Source organism: Gossypium arboreum, chromosome 3 (assembly GCF_025698485.1).
Source record: "Gossypium arboreum isolate Shixiya-1 chromosome 3, ASM2569848v2, whole genome shotgun sequence".
NCBI classification, from domain to species: domain Eukaryota; kingdom Viridiplantae; phylum Streptophyta; class Magnoliopsida; order Malvales; family Malvaceae; genus Gossypium; species Gossypium arboreum.
The window spans coordinates 58,333,433-58,345,620 of NC_069072.1; the positions used below are offsets into that span (position 1 = coordinate 58,333,433).

The following is a 12,188-nucleotide window of genomic DNA, read 5'->3' on the forward strand; positions in this document are numbered from 1 at the left end:
TCATTGCATTATATAAAATTTTCTCCAGGGAATTCATCTTGGCACATGATTTCTTTACTTGACAATCTCAATGGAGCATACACTAGATTGCTAGGTATTACATCATGCCACAATTTGAATGTAATTCACTCACGAAGCTAAGACTTTTGACTAAAAAGATGGATGGAGCAAACAACTACCCCCTTAGCTACTCAGCCTACTAACCACTATAACTCTTGTTTGATCTTACTTTTATGATCAATAATACAATGGAGCAAACAGAGTATTACTAGCCTACTCAACAATTTCAAACATTGAAGTATTTTATAGTGTTTTTTTAAATTTTATTTTATTTATTCATTTATCCTCAGCTTTTTCATGATATTTATTATTTCACAATGCTAATTTATTGATCTTAGTTTCAAGGCTTCTAAGTGTATCAAAAGAAACCTACTATATGTAATAGCCCAAAATTGGGTCTAGTTGGAACACAAGTTTCAGGACCACAAAATCTGAGATATAAATAATTATTTTATGATTATTTTTAGGTCTATGATATGATTGCATGATTGTGTGAAAATATCGTGAAGAAATTCTATGCATAAAGTGCTTAATTCGAAGTTAGGGACTAAATTGAAGAAGTTGCAAAACTTGCATTCTAGAAGTTTCTAGTATGAAATTGATTTGAAATATTAATTAGGAGGTCTTAAATAGAAATTTTACCAATTTCTAAGTTATGGATAAAAATTGGACATGGATGGAATTTTTGAAAAGTTTAGTAGTAAGGGTATTTTGGTCATTTAGGGGTAAAAGGAATTAAAATACAAAATTAAAAGCCAATTTTGCTCATCTTCTTCACCATGGATGTGTATACCAAGGGAGACTCCATGGCCAGGGTTTTCAAGCTTCCCAATCTCAATTGTAAGTTCGTTCTAACCCCGTTTTTCAAGTTCTTTATGTTTTTGGAGTCCCGGTAACTTGATTTAACTTATGCTATCAATAATTCAACCTAGGGTTCATATTTGGAAAAATACCCATAGGTAAAATTTGTGTATTCTGGTGTTTTATGATACAATATGAGGTTTTAAATTATGTTAGACAACTTGTGCTACTCGGTTTTAAGTGAAAACGAGCAAAAGGGCTTAATCGGTAAAAATACCTAATAGTCATAAGTATATGTTAGAGTGAGAATTTGATGTTGCCATAGAAGGGAAAAGTGATCATCATGTCATAAAACATAAGAATAAGGGATGAAGTTTAATTCCGAGCCTAGGGGCAAAAGTGTAAATATGCAAAAGTTTAGGGCAAAATTGTAATTTTTCCAAAGTTTGAGTTAAGGACTGTTTTGAATAGTAAATTAATTAAATAAGTAAAATATGATGTTTTAGATCCCAAAAACGAGATTTGAACCTAGAATGAGAGAAAATCGAAAATTGGGAAAGTTGGTAAAATGGCCGTTTTAATATCAAGGTAAGTTCATATGTATAATAAGCATTAATTTATGCATGTTTCAATGTAAAATTGATATATTTACTATGATCTCCGAGGTGTTGAAAGTATGTAAGTTGGTATGATAATAATACAACAATAATGCTCTAATTTATATTTGAAAGTTAAATTTAGTGAATTAATTGAATTATGTTAAATTAAATGATTATGGTGCCAAGTTTATGAATTGATTTAAAAATATGTTTATGGTACATGAAGTGCATTGAATTATCATACATAAATGTGATTTCTATGATTATGGATATTATGGGAAATTGTAAGTTCATATGATTTTTAATAAGACATTGTGTAATTTAATGTTATTGCGTTGATATTAAATGAGATGAAAGTTTATATGTAAGTAATACATCACTATTACTTGTATTATGATATTTTATAAAATATTGGAAATATGTTTGTGGATAATTACTTGATTGGTGAAATTGTTGGAAAAGAGAAAGAAATCCGGTTGAACCTTGGAAAGATTGGATGATCTGAGATGGTATGTAGCTAGGTCACATGTATAGTCTTGAGTGCACATCATGTGTACAAGAGAGCTACAAGACATTATAATGTAGCTAGGTCGTATGGGTGATACTATGTGTACACCATGTAGACAAGAGAGCTACGGGATATATGTAGCTAGGTTGCATGCGTGGTTCCAAGTGAAGGACACCATGTAGATAAGAGAGCTACGAGATAAACTGGCTAGGTCACATGGGTGGTACTAAGTGTTCACCATGTGTACAAGAGAGCCGAACTATATGATGGGTGGAGTTATGTGCTGAAACCATCAAGTATCAAGGATTGATCCGAAGTGTTCAACGGGAGACTCTCTGTGTATTGCTTTGTGAGTTTTGTGATGAATATGTGCAGGAACTTGGTTATGTGAATGATGTGTTCATTAAGTGACCAGGATGTGGTAAGGTTATAAACAAGTAAGTTATACATGAGGATGATTTTATGGTGACCTTGTGATCATGGGCCTATACTTGTGATGTATGAAATGTGGTGAAAATGATTTGTGATATGTATGTTAAAATGAGGTTAATACAAAGAAAGTGTGAAAGAGTGAATTAGCAATAAAACTGTTTTGGACAGTAGCAGTGATGTGATTTTGAAAAATCACCAAAAATAGTATAAATTGAATCAGAGACTGAATGAGATATCAAATTAAATCTTAATGAGTCTATTTTCATATAAAAGAAACATAGAAAGCAAATGAGTTCTATATTTTGATATATTTATGTTTTCGTGAGACTAATTCAGAATGATTACGTGATCCCCTGTTCTGACTTTGGAAAATCACAAAAATTTGGAGAAAAATAATTAGAGGCTAAAATTATATTTTAAAATCCATAATGAGTCTATTTTCAAGATAAATCAACAAGAACATTATCCGAGTTCATCTTGTGAGATCATTATTTTTAGTGAAGAGAGGTTAGAACTGTCGAAAAGTGAAACAGGAGAAATTTTAATGAATAAATTGTACTAATTGGCTAAATCAAAAATTATGAAAATTTTATGGTGGAACGATATGTGAGTCTAGTTTCAGGGAAAATTTACGGATCTTAATTTGGAGCTCTGTAGCTCGAATTATAAATAATTAAGTGACTATGACTCGTGTGGGCAGTTTGATGTGAACATTTATTAGTAAATTGTGAAATCGTACTTACAAGAATGCTATATACATTAAGGATGTGGAATGGAGAGGAGGAGGAGGAAAATAAATATATGTGGAATACATGGAAACTATGGTATATGAAATATTGATATAATGAAATAAATGATATGTGTTTATAAGAAAACAAAAGAGAATGTTATGTATCATGACATGTATATATATATATATATATATATATATATATATATATATATATGACTAGTCTCAATGTAATGCTTGTTGGGTATGGAATTGAATTGAAATGTTTCGAGCAAACATGTTATTCTCATGATCTGAATCATGGTATTTTATAAAGATATGATCTAGCTTTAAATATGAATGCTTGATGATTAAGTCAAGATATTTGGTAAGATGATAATCTTGGTATAAATGTATAAGTGGTACTATAATAAACAAGGTAAAATGAGTATGAGAGACACATGTCTGATGACATACAAATGCTATGTTTGTGGTTTAATTAAGGATGTTTAATCATTAAACGAATACCATGTTATATGCTTTTGATTTTGTATAAGTGTGTAAGAGATCAAGGTTGACCAAAGCTTGGAAAATAGCCGAGGTATATTCCACACAGGCAGAGACACGACCATGTGTCTCAGCCGTGTATGGAACACGACTTTGGGACAGGGCGTGTGGAGCCTTAAAGCATGAAATTTCCAAGATTTTTGTAAGTTCTCGGTTTGGTCCCAAACCCTTTTTAAAGTATGTTTTGGGCTCCGTAGACTCAAATAAGGGACTATGTGTAAGAGAATGAACGCTTTGAAATATGAATAAAATTTTATGGCTCGTATTTTAGTTTAATGTTTGTATGTTTGTCTGGTAATGCCTCGTACCTTAGCCCTGCCTCGGATACGGGTAAGGGGTGTTACACTATAGACTAATTGCGATTATACTTAGGTCATTCTACTTTTAGGCCTCAATTTCCACATGACTATCCTAAGCTAAACATTCACAATTTTCACAGTTTGAAAAGTTATTATCCTCATCGAACATCATAGTTAACAACATACTTCTCATGGTCTAATAGTCATTTAGCATTTGTATGTCATGGCTAAATGAGTGACAAAATGAATATAATGTTCAAACAAAATATCTCATGCATGCAATCTGTACAACACATCCCTAAACTTAAGGGATGTATTGTCCTCAATGCATGATAAGAAACAAAATATCACTTATACAAAAAACAAATAGATATGTAAAAAATGCAATGAAAACAATTATGAATGCATGAAAAACACATGTAAAAATGAAGAAAAAAAATATGAAAATGAAAAGTAAAAAATAAAAGCTTGGAAATAATTTGTGTTACTTTAATTGGGTCAAGTGGATTTCCTGGAAGCATGTTTGCAGCACTGCTTCCATTTTAGCAGATTGATTGGCACTTCATTATCATCATCATTTGATTTAGTGAGATTATCAATCAGTAGATTAATCTCACGCTCTTGCTCCAATATGGGTGTGGTTTGAGGTACAGTAGCAGCTTCCTATGGTGTAGAAGTTTGATTGGTGTTATCTCCTTCCTTATCTGATTCAATGTTAACCAATTCTATTTTCTCTTCCTCCTCCTTTATTTCTTTGTTAATCTTTTTTGCAGTGGTTGGATGTGTGGTAGTGTCCATTACAGCTGCTTTAACTTCATCCTCGTCTTCATCTTCTAGATCCAATAACAACTCTTTGAGAAAAGTAGGAAATGTAGGCATGGGCCTGGTAAAGTTTTTCTGAAAAGATTTCTTGATGGCATTATTTCTCCTTCTAACATAGTCCCAAAATAAAGCCATTTCTTCTTGAGCCCTGCTTAGATCAGTAGTTGTCCTCAGTTGTTGCTTCTCCATCCAACGAAACTGTTGTTTTAACATCTCAAGAGCACCGAGTACTTGCAGCTCAAAATCATTGTAAGATGTGGATGGAGTGACATGGGAACTAATAGGTGGAGAAGAGGTTGATGCAGAGCCAAGATGTCGTGGCACTTTTTCCCCTGAAAATCTCATGGAAATTTGTTTAGTGATGGTTCATTTGTTAGGGATTTTGTCCTCATTTTCTTGGATATGGACATTGACCCGTTGACAAAGTACAGTAATGGGAGATGGAAAATTCAGGGTGCCTGCATTCTTGTGTGCGCAATGATAAACTTCTTTAAAAATAATATTTTCAACATTTATCTTTCTTCCAGTCATAATAGAGTGTAGTAACAACATGCGTTCCTTTGAAATAGTAGAGTTATGAGTTGAAAGGTTAAGGTGAGATTTAAGAGAATGGATGAAAGATATTCTGCAGTTATTCTGCAGTTATTATCTTGTCAAATTGAGAATGTTTATTAGGGCCTTCAACTAAACTGTATTATATGTTGATGGAGTATTTATAGAATAACACCAAAGAACCGTGTACATAGATGAAAGCATTATCTGGAGAGGTTAAATGAGTATAAAATTCATTTACAACTTTCATGAGAACATCGTCAGGATGAAAGCAAAAGAGTTGCCATCCATGTTTCTCTACCACTGAAGAAATTGTTTTAGTGTATCCCATAAAGGCTATATCTTGAAAAAGAAAGCCTTTTTCCATACAAAATGGTCACTTTGATATGTTCATGTTGTACTTTTCTTCAGTGGCTTTGCTGAAAAATGTTCTTAGAGGCAAAAAGGTTGATGAAGATGGCATACGTCGAGCCATTTGAGAAGAAATAGTAACTGTAAAAAGAAAAAGTTAAGACTTTTACTATTATGGAGAAAAACTGAAAATGGTGAAAAAGAAAAAGCTAAAAATAACTTGGAGAAAGAAAATGAATCGACTAGGGTAAAAATGAGAAAAAAATATAACAGTGACGTAGGGGATAAAATCAGCTTGAAATTATGGTTTGACACGGTAAAGTAAAAATTAGGCAGAAAAAGAAAAAAAATCAAAATTAAGCTAAAAATTTGCAAGTATACTAAGTGGGCTAACTATTACAAAACCTAGGCCGAAATCTACCTACAATAAAAAAAGGAAATAAAAATTAATTAAACCGATAGAAGAAATAAATCAAAAGCAAATTAATTAAATAAAAGTAGGCTAAAGAAAACACTACGTAGTTTGAAGAGTAATGGAATGTTTATCACAAAGTATGAGAGCTCCCCAATAATGCATTGGTCATTGACTTTGAAATTAAAATCCGTCTTGGCATCTTTGACTTCTATAGCTCTATGAGGGTAAACATGCACTATCTCGAATAGGCCAGACCAATAAGACTTCAATTTACTAGGAAACAATTTCAGCTTGGAATTGAACAACAACACTTGTTGTCCAAGTTTAAATTGTCGTGGCAAAATCTTCTTATCATGCCATTGCTTTGTCTTTTCTTTGTACAGTTTGGTATTCTCATAAGCTTGAGCTTTGAATTCCTTCATCTCATTCAGCTCCAGTAGTCAGATATTGCCAGCATTAATCTAATCCATGTTCAATTTCTTAATTGCTCAAAATGTCTTATGTTCAAGTTTAACAGGAAAATGGCAATACTTCCCATAGATGAGCTTGAAAGGTGACATTCCCAGTGGTGTCTTGAATGCAATACGATATGCCTACAAAGCTTCATCCAATCTGGATGACCAATCTTTGTAAGTGGGATTAACCACTTTTTCTAAAATCTGCTTAATTTCTTTATTCAAGATCTTTACTTGTACATTTGTCTGGGGATGATATGCCGTGACAATTTCATGTTTAACCCCATATCTATTCAAGGTAGTAGCAACTAATTTGAAGTCAAAATAAGAACCCTCATCACTAATAAAGGCAAGAGGTGTACCAAACCTGGTGAAAATATTTTTATACAGGAACTTTAGTACCGATTTGGCATTATTCATAGGGAGAGCGACAGCTTCAACTCACTTGGAGACAAAATCTACAGCCACAAGTATGTATGTATTACCCCAAGAGAGTGGAAATGGACCCATAAAGTCGATTCCTTACACTTAAAACAATTCAACTTCTAGAATATTTTGCGATGGCATTTCATACCTCTTTGTTAAGCTATCAGTTCATTGACAATGATCGCAAGTTTGGAAAATTTCATGTGCATCTTCAAACATGCTTGGCCAATAAAAGCAAGATTGGATAACTTTTGCAGCAGTTCGTATTCCCTCGAAATGTCTTCTATATGGTGTTGAATGGTAGTGGTGCAAAATACTATGAATCTCATTATCCGAAACACATCTTTAAATTATTTGATCTACACAATGTTTGAATAAAATGGCTCATCCCAATAATATCACTTGTCATTATGGAGAAATTTCCTTCATCTTTGACTGTTGAGCTTAGGTGGAAGTAATCCACTTACTAAGAAATTGACAATATCGCATACCAAGGAAATGCCATGGCAACCAGCAGTTGCTCATCTGGAAAATCCTCTTTAGTGAGTTGAATATTGTCGTCCTCATTTCTTGCTTCAAGTCTCGACAAGTGATCAGCCACTTGATTCTCTGTACCTTTCCTATCTCGAATGTCTAGATTAAATTCTTGTAGCAGCAATATCCACCGAATTAACCTTGGCTTGGAGTATTTCTTGGTGACCAAATACTTAATCGTAGAATGATCCGTATAAACTGTAATTTTGGTGCCAACTAAATAGGATCTGAATTTGTCAAATGCAAATACCATAGCTAATAGTTCTTTCTCAGTAGTAGCGTAGTTCAACTGCGTATCTGTCAACGTCTGATTTGCATGGTAGATGGCATGAAACACTTTATCCTTTCTTTGCCCAAGCATTGCTCCTACACTGAAATCATTGGTATCGCACATAAGTTCAAAAGGTAATGTCTAATCCGGTGCTATGACAATCGGTTTTGTTACCAACTGCTCTTTCAATTCCTCAAATACTTGCACACAAGGCTCATCAAGCTTGGAAGCTCTATTATGTTCTAACAATATACATAGGGGTTTAGATATCTTCAAAAAATCCTTAATATATCATCGATAAAATCCTGCATGGCCAAGGAAACTTTGAAAACCTTTAACTATAGTGGGTGGTGGCAATTTCTTAATAACCTCAATCTTCGCTTTGTCTACGATAATTCCTTACTGTAAAATTTTATGTCCCAGAACAATGCCCTCACAAATCATGAAATGTCATTTTCTCAATTAGAACAAGGTTAGTCTCCTCACACCTACAAAGAACTGGCTCAAGGTTTTTTAAACAACCTTCAAAAGTATCACCACACACCGAGAACTCATCCATAAAAACTTCCAAAAATTTCTCCATCATGTCCTAAAATATTGCCATCATGCAACACTGAAATGTTGCAGAGGCAGTGCACAATCCAAACAGTATTTTTCTAAAAGCAAAGGTTCTATAAGGACACGTGAACGTGGTCTTTTCTTGGTCAGTAGGAGCTATGGCAATCTAGTTATACCCCGAATAACAATCCAAAAAGCAATAAAGCCTTTTCCCGCTAATTTATCTAACATTAGACCGATGAATGGCAAAGGAAAATGATCATTCCCGGTTGCTTTGTTAAGCTTTCAATAGTCCATGCAAACTATCCATCCTGTGACTATACGAGTTGGAATGAGTTCGTTTTTATCATTGCTAACTACAATAACACCCCTTTTTCTTGGGTAAACATTGAACAGACCCATGAACTATCAGAAATAGGATAGATTATTCCAGCATCAAGTCATTTGATAATCTCTTTTTTAAGGACTTCCTTCATAATGGGGTTCAGTTTTCTCTGCTGCTTAATAAAATTACCATGGAAATCTTCCAGTAAAATCTTATGCATGCAGATAGCTGGACTGATTCCTTTGATATCCACGATTGTCCACCCTAACGCTTTCTTAAATCTATTTAAAATTTATAACAATTTAGCCTCTTGATCAAATGTTAACTCTGCAAAGATAGCTACTGGAAAAGTGTTGTTGTCTTCCAAGTAGGAGTACTTTAAATGTAGTGGAAAATACTTTAACTCCAACGTATGAGAGTCCTCTATAAAAGGTCGATGAGGTTTAAAAGAACGCTCTAATAAATTAAAAATTCAAAACTCCTCATTGCTCAATTTTTAAGTTGCTTAGCCTCTATCAGTTTACTAAGTTCTTCAATCAGTTCATCTTCATTCAACTCAACTAAGTTTGCTTCATGATTAGAATTGTTGTAACAAGATTCTGCTAATTCTTCATTCACTATTGTGTCAATAATCCCAATGGCGTGACAATCTTTATCTATATCTGCACACTTCATGGCATCAAAAACATTAAAGGTTATCTACTGGTCATTAACTCTCATTGTTAATTCTCCTTTTTGTACATAAATTAATGTTCTACTAGTGGCTAGAAAAGGTCTCCCAAGAATAATTGGTACCTCTTTATTAGCTTCACATTCTAGAATAATAAAATCTTTCGAAAAATAAATTTATCAACTTTTACCAACACATTCAATTTTACCTTCCGAATGTAAATAAGAACGACCAGCCAACTGTAGCATGACAGTTGTAGGCCTTGTCTTTCCAATTCCTAATTTCTTAAAAACAGGCATAGGAATTAAATTTATGCTTGCACCTAAATCACATAATACCTAGCCTACATAATGATTTCCAATTGAGCAAGGAATAGTAAAAATCCCTGGGTCCTTCAATTTCGGTGGCAACTTGTTCATCAACATTGCTACACACCATTCAGTGAAAGCAACAGTTTCAAATTCCCTAGTCTATGCTTCTTTGACAATATGTCCTTCATGAACTTTACGTAATTGAGCATTTGCTCCAATGCTTCCACCAGTGGTTTGTTGATATGAAGTTGCTTCAGGACATCCAAGAATTTTTTAAATTGAAAATCTTGTTTCAACTTCTGAAATCGTTGAAGACAAGGTGGCAATAGCCTTCCTTCAACTTGTTGAGGTTGTTTTGCCATGGCATTTTATTGGCAACACGAGCTGGTTCTCCTTTAATGTTTTGTTATTTGCTCTTCTCAATTGTAGATTGCTCCACTATTGGTTCTGAATTCGCCTTATGTGTGAAATCTAAGCTATCTTCTTCAACAACAGTATCATTAACAACTTCAAGTAGCCGAGTACCACTTCTGAGTGTAATGTCTTTGCAATGCTCCTTCTCTTAAGATCTTGAATTTCTAGTATCACTCGGTAATGCTTTTTGCTATCTTGAGCTTAATACACTGGCAATTTGTCCCACTTGGTTTTCTAAAGCACTTAAAGATGTAGTTTGAATCTGTATTACAACATCGTTCTTGGCCATATATTCCTTTAATAGAGATTCCATAAATGATGACGATGAAATTTGCTGAACATTTTGCCATGGCATAGGTTGATTGTATCCAGGTGGTGCACTTGTGACATTCTGTCGAACAACATTACTGGAATTTCCCACCCCTTGGTTACTCCAACTGAAATTAGGATGTTGTTTCTATCCTGAATTGTATATACTAGAATATGGTTATTGTTTCGATTGAAATTTCCCATCTAACATACTGAGGCTGGGTCCAATGGGCATTAATCAAAAACATCTTCCCCATAATAAACACATGTTAATTCTGCTTCTTTCATTTTCTGCACTACAGTTGCTCTCTTTAATGTTTTAATCATATTAGTGAGGGATGATACGTGAGCTATTAATGAAGTGATCGCATCAAACTCCAAAGCTCCAGCAACTTTTCTGCCAGTCCCTACTCTTGTAGTTGGATATTGATAATCATTGTTCTAGAATTTCATATGCCTCATTATATGATTTATCTAGCAAAGTGCCATTGGCATATGCATTAACTACCATTCTTGTATGTGCATTTAATCCATTGTAAAACATTTCCATCTGCGTTTAGTGTTGGAAACCATGCATCGGGCATTTTCTAATTAATTCCTTGAACCGCTCTTAAGCTTTATACAATGTCTTATCCTTAGATTGCCGAAAAGATGTAATATCATTCCTTAATTTGGCATTCATGTTTGGAGAGTTGTATCGCAACAAAAACCTTTAACAAAGTTCATTCTAAGATGCCACCGTTCCTGATGGCAAAGCATTCAACCATGCTCTAGCACAATCTCACAATGAATAAGGAAATAGTTTGAGTATCAGGGCATCTTCAGGAACACCTTGTTGCCTTAATGAATCATAGACATCCAAAAAGACTTTTAAATGCAGCTATGGATCTTCAGTAGGTAATCCACTGAATTGTCCTACAGTTTGTAGCATTTGAAACATCACTGGTTTTAACTCAAAATGCTAAGCTTGAATATGTGGCCTGACAATTCCTGGATTCAAATAATCCAAAATAGGCACTACGTATTCTCTAATGGGTCTATCTCTATCATCTATCACACGAGGAATATTAGCGTCCCTACCATTTGAATGTAATGAATCTTCTTTTCCTGGATCATTTCCAATCCTTTCCATTTATCACAATTCCTTTCGTCTTCTTCTCAAGGTTCTCTCAATTTTTGTGTCAAAATAATATTCTTCGTTCTTGGGAATACATCTACTCATAGACTAGCTGTAACACCCCAACCCATATCCGTCACCGAAATAGGGTTACAAGGTATTACCGAAGTTTACGAAACATTTACCGGTAAATCGAGTCAAATACTATTCAAATCCTGAAATTCATTATAACATAAATGTAACACCCCGTACCCGAGACCGTTGCCGGAGTCGGACACGAGGGGTTAACGGGCTTAACCCACTCATTTTCACAGTCCATTTTAAAAATTTCCAGGCAGTTGGCTAACTGCGTCACTGTCACCTTAAAAATCATATCTTGAGTTCCAAAACTTGAAAATCAGTTTTGTAATTTTTCCCTGAAACTAGACTCATATTTCCATCTACAGATTTTTTTCTAGAATTTTTGGTCAGGCCAATTAGTACAGTTTATTAGTTAAATTCTCCCCTGTTACAGGGTGCGACTACACTGACCTTCCTGCATTACAATTTGGATATCTCCCTGTACAGAGCTTCAATACTGATGCCGTTTGTTTCTACGGAAACTAGACTCGAAAAGGAACCTGTACATATATGGCATGACTTCTAATTATCTCTGGTAAATTTATAATGAATTTCCAAAGTCG

At 34.1% G+C, this 12,188-nt stretch overlaps 1 non-coding gene across 1 annotated transcript; it reads left to right on the top strand.

Annotated features, from left to right (window-relative positions):
- Positions 1-10,954: 10,954 nt before the first annotated feature.
- LOC128290746 (small nucleolar RNA R71) lies at positions 10,955-11,061 on the top strand. The gene has a single exon (XR_008280533.1). It is a non-coding gene; the product is annotated as a small nucleolar RNA R71 (small nucleolar RNA).
- Positions 11,062-12,188: the final 1,127 nt, after the last annotated feature.